Source organism: Camelus dromedarius, chromosome 27 (genome assembly GCF_036321535.1).
Source record: "Camelus dromedarius isolate mCamDro1 chromosome 27, mCamDro1.pat, whole genome shotgun sequence".
Taxonomy (NCBI): Eukaryota; Metazoa; Chordata; class Mammalia; order Artiodactyla; family Camelidae; genus Camelus; species Camelus dromedarius.
Genome location: NC_087462.1, coordinates 15,855,387 through 15,869,060, shown reverse-complemented (window position 1 = coordinate 15,869,060; position 13,674 = coordinate 15,855,387). Strand labels below are relative to the sequence as shown.

The 13,674-nt window shown below is 38.8% G+C and overlaps 1 long non-coding RNA gene across 1 annotated transcript in view; it reads right to left on the bottom strand.

Moving 5' to 3' along the window:
• The window catches only part of LOC116148444 (uncharacterized), a 1,308,953-nt gene that overhangs the window by 18,680 nt on the left and 1,276,599 nt on the right, over positions 1-13,674 (bottom strand). The window lies entirely within an intron of this gene.

Below are 13,674 nucleotides of genomic sequence, written 5' to 3'. Positions count from 1 at the left end.
TTCAGGCTACACTTGACGTCTCCCTTTCATCAGCTACCTTTAACAATCCCTGTAGAACTATGCCTTGAAATGGTTTTGAACTCTTTTTCCTTCCTCAATGTCGATCCCTCGAAGACTGCTTGGACCCTCATTATCTGTACCCTCGACTATTCCAATGGTCAACCAGTTGCTTGGTCAAGTCATGTTTCTCAAATCATCCACCATTTTGTTGCTATAATTATTGTACGTAAAACTCAACTATGACTTTAACTTTCTTACTTAAAAGCCTCCAATCACTTCCCATGGCTTATCAGTCAAAGGCTAAATTCTGTACGAAACAAACATGCATGTATCTTTTCATTCTCAGATTGTGCCACTTTCCCCCTATGGGCTAATTCTTGAGCTCATGGGCGACTTGAAAAAGGACTGTTACATGCTCTCCCCATTTCTGAGTCCCCTTGGTGTGTGATATCCATACCCGGAAAGGTTCTGCTTCTTTTATATTCACCTACAATGCTACCCTTCCTGTGTTTTACTATCCTCTTGAAGACTTAACCTTCCTTGTTGTTCCAAATCTTCTACAGAAATATTTTATAATTGCAATGGCTTGAGCGTCTGTTTCATCCCCTGTACTATGAGCTCTCATAAGAAAAGGGGCCATGTTTGATTACATTTTAATACATATATCCTTCACTTGATAAAGGGTCCACTGTAGAAAGTTTTTTAATACTCAGTTCATTCACTTTAAAAAGGGTCTATCATATGGAAAGAAAGCATTCAGTAGGTATTCCCAAATATCTGTCTGATTTGAAAACCTATAATGCATTTAGATCATTTCTTCAAGAAATACTTAGTAAACGCTTTGTGTTCTAGCTCCTGTTCTAGGCAGTATAAATCAATAATATGCATTCATTCGTATAGAAAATAAAGAAATCGATAAAATGCCTTAGTGTTTATGTAGGGGAGAGGTTTCTTAGAGACAGAATCAGAGAGGTGGTTTTTCAGTTCGTTTTTCAATACATACAGATCCAAGTTAGATTCTATTATTTAAAATACATAATACTGTTATCACAGACCCTCACACTTAGTAAAACGCAAATATAATTTGGTTAACACTATATTTACTGTTATTATCTATTCGAGGGCATGTCTCAAACTGGAAAAATCCAGATAATGTGAGATACAAGGAAACTGCAAAGATCAAAATCTATGATCTTGAAGCAACATATTTCTCTAACTTCAATTTACTTTTAACTCAGTTAATACCTACTGACTCCAATGACACCAGAAAAAGATCAGCTCAGCTCAAGTAAAATATGCTATGTATAAAAAGATGGACATGTCATTATCCCTGAAATGCAAATATTTCCATTTAGAACACAAATGAAATTAAGAAATAAAGCAAATAATGAAAGATTTATTTTAGATGGTATATTTCTATATGGTATACGTAGTACCTTTCTATTGACTAGAATATCTGATTCAGTAGACTGGATCACTAACCATGTAGCTAAGGATTCTGTAAACAAAGAGTACACATTACTCGTCATTTACAGTAGGGAAGGTAATGGGATATTATCTCTGCACTTGCGTCGTCTCATTTTATGCCACATAGTGTTAATTGGATTTGCTTATCAGTAATTATTCCCTTTACAGGAAGTCATATTTATTCAGAGAAATTCTATTGCCTATGGACAATCCTAGTTTTGTTGTTTAATTATATATTTATTTTTTTGGATAGTTATCCTGGGCAAATTATATAAAATTTTAGTTTAAACAAACAAATATTTAAGAGACAGAATTGTATTTGCTCTTATACTTTTCAACATTGGTGTTGTACTTTCCAATATGGTAGCCATGTAAACACATGTGGACTTTGAACTTTCTGAATTTAAATCTGCTCTAAGATCTCAAAGAGTCAGTACAGAAAGTAACATAAAATAGGCCATATATGAAACAGATCATGTAATCATGTGTGTATATGTATGTATATATGTGTGTATACATATATACATGCATACACATACGATCACATGCTGAAATACTATTTTGCATATACTGAGTTATATAAAATAGTAAAATTAATTCCACTGTTTTCTTATTTTAATGTGCCTATTAGAGAACTTTAAATTGCCTACATGGATCACCTTATATGTCTCTTGGATGGTCTGGATTAGACGCTTTGTCCCTAGAATGATTTATACCTTTGTTTTCCTTTTTACCACGTCCAATATTATTGAAAGAGAATTACAGGATTAACTACTCCAGTAACCAAATTTTACAGATGAGGAAATAAGAGGTTCAGAGACACCCCTGAACAGGGTCATAAAACTAACTAGAGACACAGCAGAACTGGAACAGAGAACTCCAGGCCTGCAGTCCTGAGCCAAGTGACTGGCGAAGTAGCAGAAGCAATGACCAGCCACCGGAAGAAGAAATGGAGACAGTGTCCCCCTGCTGTGCTGCGTTCATCTATGAGAGTCCGACATGAATCTTCCTCGCGTTCAACGGGGAGAAGGCAAAGTAGTTGTGCTCAGTAATAACAGTGATAAAGTTAGCGTCAGAAAAAACCCAATAAATTCCAATCCGGGGTCTTTAAGCCTCATGAGAAATGACTGATGAAATGAACCTGGTAAAGAGCTGCTGACCACCCCTAGAGTTGGATGACTTTGTTTACAAAGTAGGAAGAATGAGACTGTGTCAATGAATGAAAAATAAAACCTAACATTTCTTGGGAAGGAGGCATCCGTCTTTTTCTATTTGTAAATGCTGACGAGCAGAGTTTAAGGAGGGCTAATGTCACCCATTCATCTTAATTAAAGAGTTAATTGCTCGTGTATCCTGATTTAGTTAGCCGAGCCTGGGAGCGTGGGAAGCCTTTCCCTCTATGTATTTTATTGACCGGTGTAATGACATCATCAGTGAGTCTCAGGATTTATTCATGCTTCAGCCTATCCTCATAATGTTAATAGCCTTGTACATGATAAAACTTTCAAGAGGAAAGGAACCCTTGCGCCTGGCACAGAATACAGAAAGGACCGGGGCTGCTAAACGCCTCGCTTCGGCTGTCATTGAAGCATTCCTTCAAAGTCCAGAGTCACGAAAACAGTACAAAGTCATTTCAAATGCTAGTTTTCATAAAACGTTTGCATGCGGAATCATGTAGCAGTTTGTTTTTTTTTTTACAATTGCATATGGAAATATTTGAAAGTTAGCAGCTTTTATTCTACTGAACCCTGCGTAGGAAAGTGTGTGTTCCAGGGACAGAAAGATTCTGCTGTTCGCATGTTTAAGACAACTGCTTTAGAGTGAGAATTGTTAAAGAATATCTTGGAAACACACATACTCACACGCACTCAGGAAAAATCGACACCAAATAATCACCTGCAAATTGGATGAAAGGATTCCTAAAAACAAGGTTTTTCAACCTTTAAAATGTAAGTTTTCTCAAAATCCTCTACCATGTCTCTAGAAATAATATGTTTAGATAAACTAAAAGGCTACCGTGGATACATGACTAATTTTAGACTCCTACTCTTTGCTAATACTTTTTTTTTAATGGAAAAAAGAGGCAAAAATCAAAGAACAGCAGGGAAAAAGTACTATCTCGAGGGCATACAGAAGCAAAAACACGGAAATGATGTTCAGAGTTAATGGGCCTTTTTGTGTCTCTTTTCACATGGAGCTATAAGCAGTCCTAGTTAAAGTTAATTAAAGTTAGTGCCTTGCTTTCACAAACGAAACGAAACTGGTCCAAGAATCATAGCCTATTTCTAAGATGCTGATTACTTATTAAATGTCATGTTATGGCCAAGGTAAGGACCCTGCAGTTATATTAAGAAAAATGAGTAACAACAGAAGGTTAGAAGGTATAAGTTTTATATATAGATAGATAGATGTATATGTACTTATTTTAAATATGTGTATAAACACATATAGTGTTAGATATAACTATATAATAATATGCAACATATATAGTATATTTCTCTCTTACAGCCTGAGGCGTCCCAGTAGCCTTAAGGTTACCATTTAACTCATCTGCTCCTCAGTTTGCACATCTTTAAAATGGTGACCATCAGAGTATTCCTCCCATGGAGTTACTGTCAGGGTGAAACGGAGGAGCGCGCGTAACACTCAGGACACTGCCCGGCACATGGTAAACATCATCAAGATGTGACCTCGTAATTATTCTCACGAGTAAGTCTGCCCTTTTAAGAGAACAATTCACTAGAGTCTCCTGAATACAGAGTTTGACTTTTGGTCTTAGAAATTTCATTTTCCCATTTTTTTTAAAGTTTTAATTGCTTTTTATATAGAAGAAAAGACAATTCTGCTGCGATTACATACAGCAGGGTATACATACAGAGGGATGCCATCTGCAGAGGGGCTTCTATGAGGCCCGGGGAATCGGGCTTTATCTTCATCATCGAAAAGTCCACGAGGTGATGCAAACTTCTGAGGCATCAGATTTCTTGCATCAGTTCTTAAGGAGTCTCCGTAAAGGGTTTATTCAGACTTCCCTTAGTTATTATCTTCCCCCTTTTTTGATGATATAATCCAAAAATATTTAAACATTTTAAAGATTTTTCTCCTTAGGTAGAATTTACTTGATTCTTAGAGGCTGTTATATACTTTTAATTTTTTTCCCTTTAGGACATGTATTCAAATTATAATTATAAAATAATGGACACTTAACAGGAAGAAGACATATGTTCTCCAGTGAAGAGATGGGAAAAAGGTCATGGCTACTTCTGGAAATGATTTCAAATGAAAAAGAGACTAGAAATGTTGACATTTTTAATATAATAATAGTAACAAGGACTACGAGTTATTGAGCACCTCTATTATGTTAGTTTCTGAATGAAAATGTTTGTAGATGGTATCGCATCCAACCTTCCAACTATTCACAGAGCAGGTACAATTATCCCAATTTTAAGAAAAAAGAGAAACGTGAGGCTGAGAAATACCGTTTGCCCAAAGGCCACACCCTTGAAAAAAGTGAAACCGAGATCCAAACCCAAATCTGTTGAACTTCTAAGCTCAACTCTGCCCACCACACCCAGGGGTGGCCCACCTGTGTCAACACCGATCACTAACGTCAACTATCAACGGCAAAGTGTCAACTGTATGTAGCTGTCAGACCTTCTTTTTCAAATATGAATCAAAACTTTTAATAACGGGAAGCAGTAACTCAGAAAAATATTTGTTGTAGGTTGCCAAGACCCCTTGAATAACAGTAAGTTGTTTTTTTTTTTATAAAACTGAATCTCATTTTGAGATATAGCTTCTTTTCGATTGAAGTACTTTTTTAATAAATATAACTCTGGACAAGCCTAGTATCAGAATGGAACCTCTTCCAATACTATCTCCTTACTAATAAACCTGTGCAGAGAGCGGAACAGAGCAGAGGGTTTATAATTCCTTGACTGTATCTGCTAGCAAAGACTTCTGATATCATCATGTAAAAAATTGAAGAATAAAACCTCCCAAGCAGCTGATGCGGGAAAACGGGACAAGCTGCGAGATAGGTAGAGAACAGGCCACCAGGAACTTGAACAACACAGAGGCACAGACACGGGGAAGAAAATAAAAGCGACGGAGAGAAAATGTTCAAGAGACTTCAGAGCCAAAAAAATAAAGATGTTAATCTCATGATAAATGTAACATGTTGAAGGAGAAAAAGCTGGTACAGTCTCATTCCACTGAACTGAAATGATTCAGTCGGGAGAAATAAATTTTTTAGAGATTCAAAAGAAAAGGGACCAGAGAAATAAAGTGAAAGACAATCCAATACAAAAATAAATGGCCAAGCAGGCAGAGAAATACTGTATTGACAAGAGAGATTGATTCTCCACATCAGAAGGACAGAACTGGGGGAAGGAGAGCGGTTCCCAATTTCCAAATAAGAATGATTTTTGGGTGTGGGGTGGAGGTGGGGAGCAATTAAGAAAAAAAATAGATAAATAAAAATCAAGTGAAAAGAGAAATCTATTAGAATCCAGGGCAATTATGTGCTATTAGGGGGAAATTCTATCGCAATGAGGATTTTAGTAGGTTGAGCAGAAGGGTATAAAGAGATACTATTAGATTGTCCAAAATATCCCACTTTACAACCAACAAATTTAGGTGTTTAGTTCATTCACATATTGGTAATTGAAGGCAATCAATAACTTGTAAAAATCTCTGCCAAAGGGCAGAGATAGTTTCATCAGGATCATAATTAGCTTTGTAAACTTAGCTCACAGTGCAGGTGAGAAAGCTCAAACTCGTATTTAGCAGACTGGAAGTCGACTCTCAAGCCTGCTTTTACAGGAAGTTGAGCTGGGCCAGGTCATGTATCTCCTGTTTTCCTTTCTATTAAACGGGGAGGGGCCAAGCCCTTATTAGCCAGGTCTACCTCACCACTCACTGAAAAGAATTCAAGGATTTTGTTGGAACAAATTCCACCTACTTGTTGCTTTGGAAAGGCAGTTTGGTAAAATGGGAGAAGTGTGGGTTGTGGAATGAGACAAATCTGGATCAGAATCCAGTCTCTGGTGTCCATTGTTTGTGGGACCTCCCAGAATTCATGAACGCCCCTGACCCTCAGTCTCTTCATCTACAAAGTGAGGACAATAATGTGGATATCACAGAAGTGGGGTGAGGATGAAATGAGCTAATGCTCTGTCACACAGTAGGCACTGACTAAAAAATGATCCCCTTTTCCTTAGTATCAAATATCAGTACTACTATCACCATTCTGACTGTTGCTAAGTCTGATACACTGATAACCTTCTTGTGTGTGTGTGTGTGAACAGTCATGTAATTGTGGGCCCTATTTCTGCTCATGCAGCATTCCAGCCTGGTTCTCTAGTTCTCAAAAAAAAAATATTGTGTGTGTGTGCACGCGCACATGTGTGTGAGTACCCCAATAACTTTCAAATAAATTCTTTCTGTTGTTGCCATTGCTGTTAAAAATAACCAGAGGCTTTCTCTTGATGCCAGCTCAAACCCTGGATCTACACAAAGAATAAGAAACAAATGGCTGTGAAGTCAGACAATAGGTTTCTTCCAACCTCACCTCTGTTGTGCACATCCATTCATTCATATACAGAAAATTTAAATGTATCAACTATGAGCCTGTATCTACTGGGACCTCACTAACCCCCACAGACATGTCAGCCAGTCCCCACAGCTTTGGATACAGTTTTTAACGTAAGGATATCAATGTATATCTCCCAGGCGCTAACTCTACTTTGGACTTCAGATGACCTGGATATCCAACTGCCAGACTAAATACTATCTCAGGTAGGATGTCTAACAGGCATCTCAAATTTAGCAAGCCCCACACCTAGCTCCAAATCTTCCCCCTCCCCCAAAACTCTGTCTTGCAATAGACCATGTCTCTGTTAAATGATACCTCCATCTTTCCAGTTGTTCAGGCCAAAATCCTTGTGGTCATCTTTGGTCCCCCTTTGTCATTCACACTCCCCTTATCTATGCTGTCAGATTCATCTTCAACATATATCCCAAATTACACTACTTGCCGTCTTCACTGCCACCAACCCTCAGCTTAAGCCACGTGTGATTATGCTTCCTTGAATTATCAAGACGTTCCAAGTATTAGAATACTTCCATTCTTGACCTCGTCCAGTCTGTTCTCAACACAGCACTCTGCGATGATCCTACGAAAGGTAAGTCAGGCCACACCACGCCCTTTGTTCAGACTTTCCTTTTGCTTTGCATCTCACTCATAGCAAATTGCCTACAATGGTCTAGAAGTTTGTACCCCCCTCTACCACTGCCTGTCTGATCCGACACCCAACCTCGCTCTTCTCCGTCTCACTCAGCTCTCCCCAGCCACGCCGGCCTCTGTGCTATATACTCAGACACCTCACACCACGCACTGGCTATTCCCTCCACCCATAACACTTGTCCTTTGATCTGTCCTTGTGACTCCCTCCTTCACCTCTCAGGTCTTAGTTCAGTGTCACTTTCTCTGGAAGAAGTCCCTGACCACTCCCTCCCTAGCCCCTTGCTCTGCTTTATTCTTCTTCATGGTCCCTTTCTCCATTTAGTTCCCCATGCTCTACACAATGTCTTTAAATTTTTTTAAATTGAAGTACAGTCAGTTACAGTGCATCCATTTCTGGTGTACAGTGCAATGTCCCAGTCATGCATATACCTACATACGTTTGTTTTCATATTCTTTTTCATTAAAGGGTTATTACAAGATATTGTAATAAGATATTCCCTGTGCTGTACAGAAATTTTTTCAAATCTATTTTTATACGTAGTGGTTAACATTCACATAATTTTTATGCTTATGCTTTGTCTCCCTACACTCGAATGTCAGCTCTTCGAGGACAGAGAGTGCTGTTTGGTTTTGTTCATTATTTCTTTAGTCCTGGCATACGCTAGGCGTTTCATAAATATTTGTTGAATACATGTAATGAATGTATCAGACTCTAGACTATAATAATGAATAAGATAAAGTCCCAGTCCTCATGGAGCTTAAATTCCAGGGCTGGGAGAGGTGGAGACAGTAAACAGGGAGACTGGTATCCAACTCAGATGGGGAAAGAGGGGTTTCTTAGAATTAAATGCATTGGCAAGTCACGTAAACACTCTGAATTTTAGTTTCCTCATCAGGAAACTATAGACATAATCAATCTATCCCTGAGGATGAGAGTCCAGTAAGATTATGGCTGTAACACACCTGCCAGAGAATTGGCACCTCAAGACACACAAAACGTGTTCAGCTCCATTGCTGCCCTCTTTCGGGATTTTATATTTTAATCTTGTTCTATCTCTGCCATTTTCTCCCTCTCAGTCTTTATGTTAAATATTCAAGGCAGTAAGCAGCAGAATTCTATTGGCTACTGTAGGTCCAAGTAAACCATCAAATTTTGTAGAATCTGTCGAAGAACCACTGCCTGTAATAATTGTCCTAATCATCTGACTACTGAAAAGTAATCACAATGCAAAATGGTCAAGTAGTGAACAATGTGGCTGCCTCAAAAGATGTTACTCAAAGGGTGTTAGCAGGCCTGTCTCTCTCCTGTAAACCTCTCAACTGCAGTGGGCTCTAAAAAGCCCCTTCCCTACTCTTAGGGGAGGCCCGAGGACATCTAACTTTTGAAATTATTATCAGCTCTGTACTTAGATGATATCAAAATCCAGCTGAGGTATGGTTAATGCTGATCCTAGGTCTGTTAACTTGGATAATTTTTTCCTCTCCCCTACATATATCCTCATAAAAGATTAGAGCTAAACCCTCAGTGCTGCCTGATACAGTGAGTGTTTATATACCTACACACACACACACACACACACACACACACACACACACACACACACACTTAGCAAACAGAGCAGGCACACGTGTGCACTACAGCTGTCATCTACTGTAACTGAGTAATAGTGTATAGCTAAATAAATAACTGAATATGTGACAATGCTTTGATCAGTAACTCATTTTATTCTAGCTTACGTATGTATAAATGCAAATTTAAGTGCTCTCTCTCTATATTACTTATAGAGTGTATACGGGCTGTTTAAGGTAAAAAAAAAATTATGTATTCCTTTAGTCATTCTTCGAAAATGTGCTTAGAAATGCTCATGATAAAAGGCTTAACCACGTATCACCACACTATTTCCCATTGAAAATTATCTGAGAAGAAAGAAGAAGGCTTAAGTTAGGATGCCCCCCAAATGCTTTTTGACTAGGGCATTTTCTTCTTTTTAAGACATTGACCTTTACCCTGAAGGAGGCAACATGGGACTGTTTCTGTTTCTTGAAAGGCATTAAATTCATTTCACTTCGATTTGCAAAAGAGTTATCGAGTGCTTTCATGAATGTCCAATGGATTGAGAAAACAGGAAGAAGAGGAACTCTCTGCTCTTAAGGCGGTTAACCACCCAGGGCAGCAGAGACTAAAATCCACACCACGTAAGACGAAAACCCTGAAGGAAAAGCCATGATTATAAAGAATAAAAAGTGAAGGTACAGACAAAATTTAGTAAGGCATATTCTCAACGAGCTGATGCGAGTTCAGAAAGGAACTACTGCACTGACTCATCTATATTCATGTATACCTTTAAATGCCATATGGACCAAAGCATCCTATTAAGACCCTCAAATTTAATTTTTAGAATTTCTCAACTCAAGGATCGCACTGTAATGTTAGAATCAAATAGAGGACTCTTTGAAATTGATGAAAGAAAAAAAAATAGAGCCCTAAGCCCTCCTTGAGCTGAAACAGATGGTATCCACTCAAAGGGCAGGAAGAATTTAAGCATTTTCTTTGTATGTTTGACTTGTGACAAAAACGCTGAATGAAATCCTACAAAATGATTATCGCTCAAGGCCTCCTTTTACGTCTAGAGGTACAGCCTGCTTTATGAATGCTTCGTTTTCAGATCAGTGAAGCTGGTTTACAGGATTTTCCTTCTTTCACAATAGCCAAATTGATACTAAGGGTCAGAGTCTTTTGCAAAAAGTATTAACGTAGAAAAGAAAATCCATTAAGGTGAGGAAACTAACAAAACAGAATCTTAGGCTCAGGGACAAGAATAATTTATTTGTGGAATGTGGGACAATGAGTTATTTGGTCTTTCTTCACAAATGAGATAACTGTCACACCCCATCATGTCCCACTACCATGAATTATATATAACAACATTTGGTGAAATATGAAATTCTAAAAATACACTGAAAGGCTGGAGTCATCTTAATGGTTTATTATGATAGGTGTTCCTGGTTTTGAAATATCTTCTTTCAGGGAAGACAAATGGGGGCGACATTATTTTAGAAAGTCCACATCTTTTAAAAAGATGGATTAAAAGCTCTTTGAGACAGCTGTGCTGTTTTATTAGAAGAACAACATTTTCTTCCTAAATAGTCCTTGAGGGCAACTGCATGGAATAATCAGGGGACACGGTGGGCTCCATTCAGAACTGAGGCTCAAGGAAAGGCTGCAGAGGACAAGACAACAGGGTAATCGCTTTTGCTCTGAATTTGTGCACGTGACTAAGGACAAGAAAGGAAATCAGACTTCAATCCAAGTAACGTTTCACTGCGGCTAATACTTGGTTTTGGAGTCAGAGGAAACAAGCCTTGAGCACCTTCTCTGATCTGTAGTCCCACGTGACCTTGGTCAAGTTCATAAATTCTCATCACCTCTCTTCCTCTGTGACATGGGGATAGTATTTTGTACCTCTCTTGGTGGTTGTGGGGATTAAATGAGGTCATGCAAGTAATGGGCTTATCGCAGGGGCTTTGCCTTGGACAGGTGAACAAACCTGCCACTCTGGAAACCACGGGGCTCAGTCGGTAAGCCCATGAGTTCTGATATTCCAGTTTCCAGATCTGCTGTCTGCCTTCCAGTGTCACTGTGAAAGCCTGACTCGATCTGTCTGAACTCCAGTTGACTCGTCTAAAAAGTGCAGATGATGTAAGCACTCACCTCTAAAGACACGAAGGTTAATCCCCAAATGTAAAGTGCTTAGGACAGTGCCTGACACACCATTTTAACAAGAGCTAACAGTGACAGGTATACACATGATCTTAAATAACAATTAACACACACATAATATAAAAATTCACAACTTCCAAGCTTTTTCTTCTTTCTTTTTTTTGTATTTTAAGGGTCTTCTGGTTTTGTTCCTTGTCTATTTTCCTATCTCTGAAGAGCCTGGGAGAAAAATCCTAAATATATAACAGATTCACAAGGGCCCCATGGAACACGGGCCCTGCACCTGTCAACATGTCACTCATAATCACGTTTCTCCGGCTCAAACGTGCACACCTGGGGAAGGTTGACAACTCAGTCTCCGACATCATCCCCCATTACAGTTAGGTAGGGAACATCTGGCCAATTAATTTTCATGTGGTCTAGGAAGCTGGATCACCAATTACAGCATTCAAGGGTTCCTACTTTCATTACCCTCCTAGCGTGAGCACACACGAGACTCGGGGAGCTGCTGGCTGTGAGAGCTGGTGCTGCTAACATTCCAGAGCAGGACACACAGAGAGGACCACAAATCATACAAGGCAGAACAGTAATTGGATAGGATGCTCTCTTCAGATTTCTGTTACAAATATACCAAGTGCCTGTAAGTAAGCCAAGTCAGCCAAGTTATGAATCTAAATACTCTGCCAAAGCTAGGAACTCATTTCCATTTGGGCTAACCACGAGGTCAGGCCAAAGTCTTTAAAACATCCTTACTCGTTCTGTTTACTAACAAAGAAAAGGAAACCTAGTCTTCAGGGTAAGTATTAAGAGTTCCAAAAGTTTATCTTGAAGAAAGTGGTTCATTTTTAAATAATGAACTCTATCTTCCTATTACAAACAAATAATTATTTTCTACAGAGGCAATGCTCAGCAAAAAAAGTCTCAGTTTGAGTCCATCACTGAAGCAGAAATTTAGGGGTAGGAGATGTTCATGCAGCTGGCTTTTCTCTAGGACTCTGTGTTCTGTGTAACTACCATTTGTCCAATAAATACAAGTCTCTGACAGTTCTGTGGTGAACTCAGCAGGGTCCAGGCTATTATTTCAGGCTTTTTTAAGAATAAATATCAAATAATCTGAAAAGGCATCTTAAAGGGTAAAAGTGCAACCATTTCTTTTTTTTTTTTTAACGGCTGCTAGTGGCAGGGAATCAAAGGAGAATTTTCCTCCTCTTGGAAAGCAGACTTTCACTATGGCTAACGGAGAATATACATTAACAACGTCGCAGGTGGCACAGAGTTTCAACATGCCTGTCCAACACCTATAATCATCCTGAAGCAGGCAGGGTGTACTGGTGCTGGAATATTGGAAGAAAATTCAGTAATTACAACTTTGTACCAATGTATGTCTACATATGCACGTATAGGTTGTACGTTATGTGCACGTATGTTTACACACATACATGGCTTTAGAGTAGGTCGGAAGTTGTACCAGCGTCTAGAATTTTGCACCTGATGAACAGTTGGTCCCTCACCAGAGATGATGCTGGTTAGAACTGAAGTATCTCATCTCCCCTGTCAATAGGTGGGCATATGAATCCAGCTTCACCAATCAGATCCTGGTTCCCAAGTCTCTCTTATGGCAGACCCTTGAAGAGACACCCCCCCCCCACTAGCTTCTTACCTAGATTTCAGAGCTTCTCCAGTTTCCAGCCTTTTGTGAGGCTTGACTGTTCAGCCATTCATTTGATTCTGTGATTCAGCCAATAGGCTTTCAACTTACTCGTTTTTCTACTTTCGTTCGTCAGCATTTGTGTCCGTTGCATGCAACCAATGGTTTCTGATTCGTGATGTATTTATCTCCCCAGGCTTACTGCAACCTCCCACTTTGCAAAAGTGGACACAGGATACGTGTCCTCTCCTGTCCTCATAAAAAGCAAGGCTACCCTGGATTTAACTTTTAAAACATTCTCACATTCACTTACATTAATAAAGTACTCTTTTAAGGCCAATGCAGATGATTTAAATATGTGTTTTGTTTTATTTTTCACTTTCCTACCAACTAAAAACTTTAAAAAAATTAACTTCATTGGTTTTGACACATTAATCTTTTCTCAGTACTTGGACAGAAGCTGACTGTATGCAAATAGGTTAGTTTCTGTATTTGGACATCAGTAGCAATATTTCTCCAAGTTTTAAATCATCTACATAGCATGTTAAATTATAGTGCCTCTCTTTCTTCTCTGACAGATTCCAACCTTTT